The sequence below is a fragment of the Felis catus genome, chromosome D2 (genome assembly GCF_018350175.1).
Source record: "Felis catus isolate Fca126 chromosome D2, F.catus_Fca126_mat1.0, whole genome shotgun sequence".
Classification (NCBI taxonomy): domain Eukaryota; kingdom Metazoa; phylum Chordata; class Mammalia; order Carnivora; family Felidae; genus Felis; species Felis catus.
Window position 1 is genome coordinate 22,879,363 of NC_058378.1, and position 14,780 is coordinate 22,894,142.

Here is a 14,780-nt window from a genome sequence, read left to right on the forward strand (position 1 = left end):
AAATGATATATGCATCACTATGTTTATTTCACCATTATTTACAGTAGCCAAGATATACAAGCATCTTAAATATTTATGGATAAATGATTGGATACGGAGGATGTGGTACACACACACACACACACACACACACACACACACATACTGGAATACTACAAAGCATTAAAAAGGATGAGATTGTACCATTTCTTTTTTGCTTTGTAATCAGTATATTGAGACATTCATATAGTTCAAGAATTGCTTAATTCTGATATCCAGATTCAAGCTTGTGAACATAACTTATAAACATACAATTAAAGCTATGCATCATAATTTACTATACTACCAACATTTAAATTATGGGGTGTAAGTTAAATGGTTTAAAGTAAGCCTGTAACATACCTAAGAAACACCTTCCTAGCTCATACATGCAAATTCACTTCTCCATGCAAATGTCTCTTCACTTTAAGTTACCCTGCTCCCAAAGTCATTACTCTGAAGCTTATCATGGTACAAAGAGAAGGAAAAAAAGTGTAACCAGGACTGATTTTATATGTATACAAAATGTAAATAAATATAAAAAATATACATAAGATATAAAATTTTATATAATATATATAAGAGGGCACAGCAGAAGGGAATGCAGTTCTATAAGTGCAAGCCCTCAAATGGCAGATTATGATAAATGCTTCTTTAGCAAGGTACCTTTCCACCACTGACACCACAGGCCCAATTAATCACACAGCATGCCATCTTCAAATAACAGTTGAGGCAATAGAATAATTGCAGAAGCATCACAATCAATCCCACTGAATAGAACTACAGACCAACACTTCCCTACAAGTTAAGTTCTTCTTCTGACTGCCAATTAAACACAAGTTTTAACTTCATAGTTTGCCAATTAAGGGTCATACACTGAAATCAATACATACACCTAGCATTTCAGTCTAAACTATTTCAGGTACCTAGATCTGAAATCAGTTACAAGGTATGGCCTAACAAATGCTAGGGGAGATTTTTTTTTTTAAAGTAGTTTTTACGAGTGTTAAACTTATCTTGCACACTGAAGTCATCATACATATGGGGCAAAGGCAGAGTTTTAATATTTGAGTTTATTCTTCATTTAACTTTTAAAACATTACAATAGTTGAATATTAAAACAAAAACAATGAGCTATGATTACAGTCCTTCTCTCATTCAATGAGCTATGATTACAGTCCTTCTCTCATTCACTACTGCATACAAGATGCCAGCAGGTTATTCACAGGCCCCATTAAGAGGTCCGACACTGAACACCATCCCCAGGAAGATGTTCAGCATTCTCATATGCTTCTCCATTGTGATGGTGCCATCTTTCCTGATTTGGACCAAAGTCCACCAGTTCTACCTGGTCCATTTCATCAGTCTCTTCTACTTCCTTCTTCTCAGATAGGAGTTTTTCTAGCAAAGAGTTTATCAGGAGAGAGAAAGCCGCTCTCAGGAAAGTTTACCTTAATTTCGATGAATTGGTGACCCTTTTCATATTCACCCTACAATAAATTGGCACGCCTTCGTTTAGCACACTTGATATCTCCCTGCTTGACAGTCTGACCTGGATGAGAGGTGATGACAATGGTTCTGTTGTCACGAGTAGATATTGGCTTTTGAAAGCCATACAGTGCTTCAACCAGCTGTATGTCCATATACAAGAGAAGATCCTCTCCTCACCAAGTAAAAACAGCATGGCCCTTCTGATCTAAAATAATGATAATAGCTCGTGGCTCCAGTCCTGGTTCTTAGTCTCCTTCACCATGGAATGTTATTTTCTGGCCATCTTTTATGCCCTTGTCAATATGAACTTCTAGAATCTTCCTTTCTCGAATTCTCTTCCTTCTATTGCAGCTTTTACATCTATCTTTAGGACTGATCCATTCCCTAGGGTCCTGGCACTCAATGCACACAGATTGAATTTGCTGAACCATTCCAGGTCCTGTCTGATGAATTCTTATTTGCACTCTAGTACCTCAGCCATTGGGACAACATTCTACGACTCCTTTCTTACCACCTTGGCCTTCACATTTGTCGCAAATCACATTCTTCTACAGAACTGGTTTTCTTATTGCACTGTTACATAAATCTCCTAAGGTTACAGAGAGCTGATGTACAACATTTTCACCTCTCCCTTCTCTCTGCATCCTTCCTCCTCCTCCAAAAAACATATCAAAGGTGTCCATGGGAGAGTCCAAACCACTGCCTCCTCCACCTTCTTTAATTGCCTGTTCTCCTCCTTTGTCATATAATTCCCTTTTCTTTGCATCAGAGAGCACTTCATAAGCTTGAGAAATCTGTTTAAACTTCTCTCCTTCATTTGGATTCTTGTCAGGGTGGTACTTCAAAGCCAGTTTCCTGTAAGCCTTTTTCAATTCTTCTTGGGTAGCACTGGGTTTGACCCCCAAACATCACAGTAAGTAGTTTCTTTCACCATTTTATACAGCAGGTGAGCAGGCCAAGGTTGGTGTGAGGGAGTGGGAAGGAGCTCATTCCTGGGTGTAGTTTGGGCAGCCATGGCTCCTCCACTTCTGACCAAGCATTCTGGAAAGTTCTGCCCAAGATTGTACCATTTGAGACAACATAGATGGACAAAGAATGTGTAATGCTAAGTGAAATAAGTCAGACTAAGAAAGACAAACACCATATGATTTCAGTCATACGTGAAATCTAAAAAAAACAAATGAATGAACAAAGAAACAAAAAGCAGAATCGGATCAATGAATACAGAGAACAAACTGATGGCTGCTAGAAGGTGGACAAGATGGGTGAAAGGGAGGGAGATATAGGCTTCCAGTTATGGAATGAATAAGTCATGGGGATAAAAGGCAAAGCATAGAGAATGTCATGAGTGACATTATAACAATATTGTATGGTGACAAATGGTAGCTATGCTTGTGGTGAGCATAGCATGATGTATAGAATTGTCCAATCACTATGCTGTACACCTGAAACTAATGTAACAATGTATGTCAACACTGAATGCACACTCAAATAGGAACATAAAAGAAAGGACTCATGAAAACAATATATACATGTTTTGTTTTTTGAAATTAATTAATTAATTTTTAACGTTGATTTATTTATTTTGAGAAAGAGCGAGAGAGCAAGAGCACAAGCAGGTGAGGGGCAGAGAGAGAGAGGGTGGGAGACAGAATTCAAAGCAGCCTCTGTGCCATCAATGCAGAGCCCGATGAGGGGCTCTAACACATGAACCATGAGATCATGACCTGGGTCGAGATCAAGAGTCAGATGGTTAACCGACTGAGGCACCCAGGTGCCCCAATATATACATGTTTTAAATATTCATGTTGTTCACTAATATTTGATGAAGAGTCAAGGCCCCTCTTTTCAGTGTTCTGAGGAGAGCTCGGTCACCTTCCTTGCGTCCTGCATACCCACAAGACACTGTCTCCTGTGTCTCCTAGTTTTAATTTACTAAAAGCAGAGCTAGAAGTTAAGGGGTTGTGAGGTAGCCTGAGAGCAGAATCTGCCTGGATTGTTAAATATACCTCACACTCTTTCACAAATATCCTACCACAATAATTTTCTTGCCTTTGTCAACTCTTTCTGAAGTATTCGACCAGGTTTTCATAGAATCCCCAAACTCCCACACTGCTATTGCATCAGTTTGTGTACATTTAATTAAGTTATGTAATTGCAATAGCAAGAAAACTGGCATAAACTGACTTGAGAGAAACATAGAGAACTCAGAGTGAACATTAAACATATGTGTGGGCATTCTAGAAACTAACCTACTAGTGGTAATTGTCCAATGTAAAATCAGTCAGATATTTTACAGAGAAAAGGAACCCATGGCTTAGTCAAGTGGACTGGTTAAGTGGAAGTGGTCAGGATCATCAGCTGGGTTTAATCTTGAGCGCTTAGCTTCCTTCTATGAACTGAACTTTGCTAATTAGAAATGCTGTGAGATTCTGAGCTTTTGACACTTGAAGCGTTTTAAACTTTTATGACCTTGTTAGGTTATTTCAAGGCAATTCAATTTAGGACGTTGGGTGGTATTTGAATTTTCTCTCTTGCCAACCCATTTCTTTTTTCATGATCTCCTCTAATCCACGTGCCCCAATAAAAATACTAGTTTAATTTTAAAATGCGAGATAGATGAACAATCCTATCCTGTGGAAACAGCGTCTGCCAAATGCTTGCTGAGGAAAAATCACCCATAATGTCCTGATTCTCAGCTGCACTCATATCCCTGGATCCTTCCTGAGCAGTCAAGCTTTTAAGAATACCTCCTGACACTTTTACCTAATTTGATGTTGAAAGTTTTAATGCAAGCCACGGAAAATGGATCTTTTGTCAATTTACATAAAGTCTCTTTTGGTCTCTTATTAGTACAAGTATTTTCTTAAATAGGAAAATTCAGTACTCTTTGTTTAGACTAGCATCCATATTTCAAAGGATTATGAAATAAGTGTTTGATACAGAAGAGATAAAAAGAAGGCGCCCATTTGAAAATCTTGATATAATTGATCTGATAAATTCTTAACTCCTGCTGATGTTGATGAGAGTGGTGCATGCAAAGAGCCAGAGGTCACGTTTGAGGTATTTGAAATTTAGAACAGTCTCCCAGAGGGTTCTCTAAACCTTCCTGATACTACTCTCTTCTTGAAGAGCCATTTGACTGGCAAAGATAAAAATTTGCATGACTATAATGTGATAGATTCAGTTGGTTTAAATTTACAGATTTTTCTTTTTTCTTTCTAGTGTTTGAAAAGTTGGGACATTTTATGGTTCAAGAATGAAGCATAGGGAGACAACAGGCATATGCTGTTGCGTGATAGCAACAGGCGGGAGCGAAGTAGCTGTTGCCCCTCAGATGGGGCTTGCTCTTTTCAATTCCCTGTGGTCTCCCTCTTGCCTGTGGCTGCCTGTGGCCAGTCATTGATGTTACCTCCTGACTCCTCCAGGCAGGTGAATTTGCAATCCCTGTCAGGGACTTTAACTATTTCTTCATGTAAGCTTTGTGTACAGAGATATATTGATCTAGAAGAATTAGGTTCATCCAATGTAATAAATTGTACCCCCTGCTGTCTGCATGAGGCTATTGAGCTGTCCCCTAATCTGCTATAAACACTCAGAGCAGAAGGTGCCTCCCCCCAAACATTAAGGATCCCAGTTTAGCCAGATTTAAAAATATACAGTTTTAATATTTATATATTTTTAATGTTTATATATTTATTTTTGAGAGAGAGAGAGAGCATGAGCAAGCACAAACAGGGGAAAGACAGAGAAAGAGACGGAGACACAGAATCCAAAGGAGGCTTCAGGCTCTGAGCTGTCAGCACAGAGCCTGACACAGGTCTTGAACTCATGAACTGTGAGATCATGACCTGAGTTGAAGTCAGACACTTAACAGACTGAGCCACCCAGTTGCCCCCAAAATATGCAGCTTTAATGTGAATGAAAATCTTGCAAACCTTCAGATGAATATCTCCTCAAAGCCAAGTCACATGTGGTCATTTATTTACCTTTTGACTGCTCTAGTCCTGGATTATCTAATTTCTCAGGTTTCATGGGATGTCGTGGAAATAGTATTGAATAAAGTCCAAGGGAAGCCCAGAATTGACTCTCAGCTTTTGTCCTGATTTCCTGAAACAGCTGAGTGGGTTTCAGCAGGTTTCCTTGGCCTTGCCCTCAAACTTCTTCATAGTTCTTCCCCAGCGGTTTAGCATAAGGAACAGTAGGGTTGTAACTCATCTGGCAAGGAGAAGGTATCTGAGGACAGGGACCCACTGACAATGACAGGGAGGTTGGAGAAAATATGGCAGATAGGATCAGGCCAGGGGGGTCATGGCAAGATACAACTAAGGGTAATGGCTAGAGGGGAAGTGAAGCTAGAAACCAGGGGGAAAAGTATGAAAAGTTTCTTGGTCTCTTGTTTTCATATTCATTGCTTAGGTTGGAAATTCATTTCTACTGAACAAGAAATATATGACCAGCAGGATCTCTGGGATTACATGGAGGTTGAAGAGAAAAAAAGAGATTTCACATGAAATACACATTTATTCCCAGTTATGTAGAACACTTCACATGTATTTGAGGCTTTGGTTTGGGTCATCAGCAAATGCAAGGATAAGTTTGCTAATGTGAATTTTATGCTTAAGTGGCTTCCTTATCCTTAGATTCTCTTTGTAGACTGGTGGCCTGTCTGTGACAGATACCAATATTAGCAAAGTCATTTCTTGTCACCTGTTTACAGCTCCTTCTCTGGGAACCACAGTAGGAAGTCCGTGCCTGGAAGAGGGTGAGGAGGTGGGTTGTGTGTGGTTTGACTAGAGGAAGCACAGCTTATTAGGCTAACTAGCCAAGTTTTAAAATCCTGATATAAATAAAATGTTTTTCTAAATATTATTGTTTGGCTCATTTCCCAGGTAAGTGCATGAACCATACATCTTTGACCCTGGCTCTAAAATATAGATTTTCACCTTTAAAGAATTTGGGATCATAGGTTAGAGATCATAGGTTGTTTCAGCTGGAAAGGATTTGGAGATCTGCTAGTCTACTCAATTTTATGGATGAAAAAATTATTCCCAAACTCTGTCATATCTAAATCTCTTTTTTCTTGACTTTAATTTTTTTAAGTTTCAAGCTTTATTGAAATACAATTGACATAATATTATATAAGTTTAAAGTATACACGTATTGATTTGATACACTTATAAACTGCAAAATGATTACTATCATAGCATTAGCTAAAACCTTCATCATGTCACATAATTATCATTTCTTTTTTGTGGTGAGAACATTTAAGATTTACTCTCTAAGCAACTTCCAAGTATGTACTATGGGGTTATTACCTATTCTAAATAACTCTTTTTTTTTTTTTAAGTAGTCTTCATGCCCAGTGCGGAGCTCAGTGGGGGCTTGAACTTAAGTCCCTGAGATTAGACCTGATCTGAGATCAAGACTCAGATGCTTGACTGACTGAGCAGCCTAGGTTCCCCCATAAATAACTCAATAGATTGAAACACATTAAGTAATATGTTTAGTTTTAATTAGGTTTTTTAGAGAGGGAACTTCTGGGGAACCCTCTTTGCTTCTGCTTTAGTCTGGATTAGTGCTTTCTGGGCCTGGGCACAACAGTCACTCTCTACACTTCCCTTCTTTACCATTCTAGGACACATTTTGCCTCATTTTTTCATTGGGTCCCGAGTTTCCTTATTTCCATGTCTTTCTGTTTCCTGGTTTATACCTTCATTTTGGTGGAGAGCATTGTTTATCCTGTACTTTCTAGAGTAGGGGGCCACAGGAGGTAAATTTCTTGAGGACTTGTATACCTAAAAAGTCCTTATGATCACATTTATTTGATAATTTGGATAAGTGTAGAATTTTGGAGATCAGTCTTCCCGCTGAATCTTTTTTTAAAATTTTTAAAAATATTTTATTTATTTTTGATAGACAGAGACAGAGCACAAGTGGGGGAGGGGCAGAGAGAGAAAGAGACACAGAATCTGAAGCAGGGTCCAGGCTCCGAGCCATCAGCACAGAGCTGGATGCAGGGCTCAAACTCACAAACTGCGAGATCATGACTTGAGCTGAAGTTGGACGCTCAACCAACTGAGCCACCCAGATGCCCCACTTCTCATTGAATCTTGAAGACATTATTATTTCTTTGAGTTTTAGCTTCTGGTGTTGGTTTTGCATCATCTGATGCCAATCTGACTCCCGATTTCTTCCATATGACAATTTTTTTCATTCCGTTAGGTTTTATTGCTGATTTACTGGTGATGGGTCTTTGATTTGTCTTATTCATTGTCAGGTGTAGTAGGTTAGCCCATTAAGTTTGGAAACTTTTATATTTCAGTTTTATGAATGTGGCATCCATTACTAATTGGATTCTCCTATTCTATCTTTGGTGCAGTTTCTTTTGGGAGCTTCTAGACTATTTCTCTAATTTTCTGATCCTTTCTTTTCTTTTTCCATATTTTTGTCTTTGTGTCTATTTTCTAAGGAAATTTCCTTAAGTTTCTCTCCTGACCCTTTAGTTGAATTCTTTCAATTCCTGCTCTTGTAATTTTCACTTCTAAGAGTTCTTTTATTTCTCTAAATATTACTTCTTTTTGTGACACCCTGTATTTTGATGTATGCAATATTCAGTATTACTGCTGATGCTGTCATAATAGTTTTGTAAGTTATCTTCTGATAATATTTTTGTAACTTTTCCTTTTTGTTGTTTTCTTAAAATGTTTATTTTTTTGAGAAAGAGAGAGTGGAGGAGGGGCAGAGAGAGAGGGACAGAGGATCTAAAGCAGCTTTTAGCACAGAGCCTGATGCAGAACTTGAACTCACAAACTATGAGATCATGACCTGCACTGCAGGCCAATGCTTAACTGACTGAGCCACCTAGGCGCCCCTCATCTCTGTCGTTTTTAATGTGTTTCTCCATTTTCTTTCATTGTGGAGAATGTCTTTATATTTTTGGTAACCTTGGTTTTCCTCTCCCTAGTGAGGACCAAGGAACTAAATCTGGTTTTAAAGTTTGTGAGCGTGAGTGAAATTCATGAACTGCTGGGCTTGTGTGTTTATAATTTGTTATTGTATTAATAGGTTTTGAGAGGGAATGAAACTAAATGTATACGTTCAGTGCACGATATTTAACTAGAAGTCCTGGTTCCTGCACTCTTATACTAGTTGCCGTGTTTCTAGGACCTAATAAAGCTTTGGTGCTTGTCTCTCAACCTTTCTCTCCTTACCAGCACCCTATCTCTCTCTCCTTCCTCGTGCATCCCTTCTGCCATATTCATGCCACATTCAGGAGACATTTGCTCTGTAGATCTGTTTTCCTTTAGCATCCTGAACAATTTGGAAATAGCCATTATGGAAAACACTCTAAAAAAGAGAGTAAGATCCATAACTGTCCTTGTCTAAGGACAGGGCTTTAGGTTAGGAAGATATCAGCAAATAACCAGCCAGGTACCTTCTATTTAATTCAGGAGATATTTATTGAGCTCCAATTATGTGCATGGCATAAAATTGCCACTGAAAGAGGAGTAAACAAACAAACAAAGAGTAAAATAGTATGTTCTATTCCAAAAGGCTCATATGCTAATACTTTAAGCCTGAGCCATGACATTGGACCTACCACTGCTCATTGCATGATTTTGAAAGGAATTCTGAGTTAGTTCATAGAAATGTCAAATTAATTAAGGTCCTCAAAAGCTTTAAATTGGAATGTTAAGCTTTTCTTCCTTTTATCATTAGATTTTCAAAGGTAACAACCTTACCTTGAACTTTTTTGTATTTTTCTCAAACTGTCTTGCATCACGTTTTACCTGGCAGGTATGCCATGTGTGTTTGTGGCCAATGATGCTGACATTAGAACTGGTCACGATGGCTACAACCTGTTAGACTTTGATAAAAAAATCAATGCCTTGCTTAAACTTGGGATGTAGGGAGCAAACACAAAGATTGCCACCATAATTGCCACTTGTGGTGAGGCAGATTCTAAAGTTATGTCCATGTTTGGTGAAAGGGATCATGGCATTAGTTAGTAGTTGTACCTTGTTTTGCTGTTTCTCAGGTAAGCAGTTTCCATGGTTCCTCCATGAATATCATTACTGGGACTCATGAGAGAAGCAGTGACTAATTGGCTCAAAGTCAGCTCTTTCATCTTCCATGTCCACTGTAAGGTTGTCCCACACAGGGGATTTATAACCTTCCTGCCTGCTGGGACTGGGTGGAGCAGGCCCCGAATGTTCTCACCACGACTGTATCTCTGGACCTTCAGTTTGAATACAGGAAGGGTCATGTAGCCCTTCCCCTAAAAAATGGCTGTATAAATGAAGGTCTGTCTGTACACAATGTCAATTAACAGCATTTTAATGGTCAAGTCTCATTATTCACACTAGTTATGTTTTGCAAAGTCACTGAACCATTACTTCTAGGGAAAATATAGGGTTAGACTCCTATGAGGCTCTGGTCACAACATCATCATTAACTGATCCATACATAACCTTGTTTTATGTGACAATTTATTTAATATATATTCTTGGTCCATTGACATTGAATTCATAGCCAATAACACGATAACTCTTACCTGAACAAAGCTTGCCTAACACATGTCTATTTTCCATAAGGCACATCACACTGTTTTGTGCTTTGGAACAGTGTATGGCACTTCAGCATTACGCTTGGGGGCCGTTTTTAACCAGTGAAATCATCAGCAAAAAACACAAAAATGTGGAAAACATGGCCCTACATGGACTGTGAAAAGGATACTTTTTTATAATAGGCAGCTGAAATAAGGCAGGGCATCACCTTGTTTACCTCAGTTGGGAACATGTGTGGCTGACATTTTTTGTAGACTCCGTTCATGTCTGCACATGTTCACAAAACATCATTGCTTTTGATTTTGGGATAACAATTTTTTTGCAGGTAGGCAAATTTGCAAATACAGAATCTGCAAATAATGAGGGTTGAATGTGTGTGTGTATATGGACAAATGGAAAACCAAACAAAATTAATCCCCAAAGCTTGATGACCTTTTCATCTTCATATGTGTGTGAGAATTGACCACCCTGACCTTGACATTTTACCCAGTAGAGGGACAGATCCTATTCCTTTCTATCAGCAGCAGTTACCAGCCAATACTTCACATGAGCTCCAGGTTTATTTTCCTTTCCCCTTGTTTTGTTAAGTTCTGTTTTATGGAAGAAGCCAGGTGAGCACACAGTGACCAATATTGTGGGCTGAAAATGGGTAGGCATTATTGAAACAGCTGAAGCAAGCCTCCTTCTGCCTGGGGCTGAGATCTTAAACTCTAACTACTGAGAGCTGTCCGAATTTCCAGAACCATCTGCTGTTGAATTATTTAGTCAGACCACATAGACAAGTTTTGATCTGTTTCATTTCTTTGTCCTAGTTCATGACATTTAAAAAATGTATTCTGCTTGAGTAATTTCTATTCTTGTCACATGGCATAGGGACTTACCTGAATCTGGAAGGAAATACAAATCTATTTGGTACCAAGAGGGGGAAAAACAGTGTGGGGAATATTGGTGATTATATTCACTCATACTGTGGATGAGTAAAATTGTGAAAGCTGTCAATATTTGGTAAATTTATCTGAACTGTATAAAATAAATTTGTAGCAACAATGTACTTTAAAAAAATTGACTAATTTATTTTGAAGTAGTTTCCTGACTCTTCCTAAGTGTTGCCATTGGGATGTTGGTATTTTATGACACTGCATTGAGGTGGAATAATGGCATGGGGAGCATGGTAGCAGAGGGAGAACTATCATGGTCCCCCAAACCTTCTTCAGCTTAACTTCCTTGAGTCAGAGGTAGGTTATATAACAACCTTAACCCTCATTGATATTAATCTTCGGGCTAGTCAGGACTTTTTCTTATTTAAAATGGAAAAAAATGTATTCAAATGGCTTTTTTCACCTCCAGCTTTATTGAAGTATTATTGACAAATAAAAATTATATATATTTAGGTTGTGTGATGTGTTAATAGTAAAATGTGATGATTTAATATACATATCCATACCATAGTCATGCTAATTAACATATCCATCACCTCACATAGTTATCATTTGTGTGTGTGTGTGGTGAGAACACTTAAGATCTACTTTTTTTTTCTTTCAAATTTTATTTAAATTCTAGTTAACATTAGTTTCAGGAGTAGAATTTAATGATTCATCACTTACATATAACACCCAGTGCTCATCATAACAAGTGCTCTCCATTTGAGATCTACTCTTAGTAAATTTCAAATACAGTATTGTTAACTATAGTTACCATGTTGTACATTAGATTCCCCAGAACTTACTCTAACTGAAAGTTTGTATCCTTTGACCAACATCTCTCCCAATTTCCCCCACCCCCTCATCCCTGTCAACCACCATTCTGCTATGAGTTGTATGATTTCAACTTTTTTAGATTTTGCCTGTAAGTGAGATTACACAGTATTTGTCTTTCTGTGTCTGGCTTATTTAATTTAGCATAATGTATTCCAGGTTCATCCATGTTGTCACAAATGGCAGGATCTCCCTTTTTTATGGCTGAAAAATATTCTTATATGTATATGGTACATATATCACATCTTTTTATTCATTCATTCATAGATGGATACTTTGCTCCCATATATTAGCTATTGTGAATAATGATGCAGTAAACATGAGAGTGCAGATATCTCTTGGATATCCTGTTTTCATTTCCTTTGAATATATACCCAGAAGTGGGACTGTTTGGTAATATGGCAGTTCTATTTTTAACTTGTGGAGGAGCTTCCATACTATTTTCCATAATGATTGTACCAATTTACATTCCCACGGATACTGTACAAGGATTTCCTTTTTATCCACACTCTTGCCAATACTTGCCATCTTTTGTCTTTTTGACAATTGCCATTTTAACAGGTGTGAAGTGATATCTCATTGTGATTTTGATTTGCATTTCCCTGTTGATTATTGATATTGAGCACCTTTCCATGTACCTGTCAGCCATTCATGTCTTTTTTTTTTTTAACGTTTATTTATTTTTGAGACAGAGAGAGACAGAGCATGAACGGGGGAGGGTCAGAGAGAGGGAGACACAGAATCTGAAACAGGCTCCAGGCTCTGAGCTGTCAGCACAGAGCCCGACGCGGGGCCAGAACTCACGGACTGCGAGATCGTGACCTGAGCCGAAGTCGGCGGCTTAACCGACTGAGCCACCCAGGCGCCCCTCATATGTCTTTTTTAGAAAAATGCCTATTCAGGTATTTAGCTCATTTTTTAATTAGGTTATTTTATTTATTGATTGATTGCTGTTGTGTTGTAGGAATTCTTTGTATATTTTGGTTATTAACCCCTTATCAGATATATAGTTTGCAAATATTTTCTCTCAATCTGTAATTACCTTTTGTTGATTGTTTTGCTGTACATAACCTTTTCTTATTGGTTCACTTACCAAAACTCTTTTATGTAGGCTTTAGGTGTTGGCTGGATCCAGGGGTTCAAAAGATGTCATTAAGAGTCAATATTTTTTCTCTTTTTCTCAGTTCTGGTGTCTCTGTAATGTCCTTCCCTTGTAATATCAAATTAATTTACTTCCTAATGTCACAGAAACTTCTTCAAAAATAAGTTATTTTGGTTTCCTAACAATTTCACAGAAGCCCCAGAATTCAGGTTTTTCCCTTCCTTCCTTTCTTCCTTCCTCCCTCTTTCTTCCTTCCTCCCTCTTTCTTTCTCTCTCCCTTTCCTTCTTTCTTTCTACCTTCCTTCCTGTTCCTCCCTCCTTCCCCTCTCTTTCCCCCCTCTCTCCCTTTCTTTAATCCTTACTTTCTTCCTCTTTCTTTCTTCTCTCTCTCTCTCTCTCTCTCTCTCTCTCTCTCTCTCTTTTGGCAAGTGCTTATTCTTGAATCAATCACCAGAGTCTGGGGGATGTTGTGCCCTGATAGGCCCGGCATCTATCACATGACCATGTGTAGAGCCAGGACTGGAGTTAGTGCCACCTGTATCACTTGGAATAGAATAAGTGTAGGAATCCTTCATGAGGGAAAATCAGAGTGCTAGTATCATAAGAAAAGTAAATGAATGCTGGGGAGGCAAAATAATAAATGAGTATTTTGGATTCATTTAAACCATTGGCTTGCTATATGTTTAAATTAAGACCATAAATGTAGAAGTGCTTTGAAAACAACACATATAAATGTAGTATATTTTCCTTCTCCTTATTGGGTATAAATAACATCAATTTAATTAAATATACATTATATGTATATGTCTACAGAGCTACTGCCCCCTGTTGACTAGGCATTAGATATCAAGGTGACTAGGGAATAATCTTCATCCTCAAGAAGCTTAGAATTTAGTGGGAATATAGGCAAGTAAAAAACAGCTATAATATGAGGAAGGAGGAAATAAATAAATAAAGAGCAAAATGGATGGGAAAGCACAGAATGTTGGCAGATGTTCATTTTGAGCAAAGTAAGTTTAGAGCATGTATTAGTGCCTTAGAAAAACCGGAAGATCTCACACTTCTTGAAAAGAGCACTGGAGCCTTTGCCAAGTCTATTGGGCCGGGCAGGACAAAAGAGACAAGAGAAATAGAGGAAGAAGAGAACAGGAGAGTTGAGGGTGAATATTAATATTAAAATAGGAAAGCAGTACCTGGGAGGGGGGCGGTAATAATCCAGAGGGGTTAGTCCCTGTGGTTTTCAGCCCTCTAGGAGACTTTAAAAACACAACGAGGTATTGCCCTTCTTTTGACTTTCAGAAGAATCTCCAGCCAGGGCCCCAGGCATGCTTGAACAAGTGAACAAGTTAAACCTGGGACTTTGAAGTGCGTGACTGGTATAATTCTTTGAAGATTCATCAGAAGAATGTTCGTTAATATGCTGCCTTTTATTTCTCTCCCCAAACATTTGTGATCCCAAATTACTACTTTGCTCTTTAAGTGTTAAATTATGCTTTATACTCAATACTATTTTATTTACATTGCACACCAAGGTTGCATAATTTGGGGATGGAAATAAGTTAGTCTTGAAACTTCAATTGTTTCCTTAAGCCTTCAATTGAAAAGAATTTATATAATATCATGCTTCATTAATACCTCATTTATCAGGATGTCACCTAACCAGCCACATCAACTACTGAGAAGTTAGCTAAGAGCCAGTCTGAGAAGTCAAAAATGTGGCTGTAGTTTCCAGTAACTTAAGATCCTGCACTGTACTCTTATGGGAGTCTTTAAAGGCTGGCTACAGTCATCTCTCTCTCTCTCTCTCTCTCTCTCTCTGTCACACACACACACACACACACACAC

General features: G+C 38.2%; 1 pseudogene; it reads right to left on the reverse strand.

Moving 5' to 3' along the window:
- Positions 1-1,035: 1,035 nt before the first annotated feature.
- On the reverse strand, positions 1,036-2,443 carry LOC101081002 (annotated as a pseudogene).
- Positions 2,444-14,780: the final 12,337 nt, after the last annotated feature.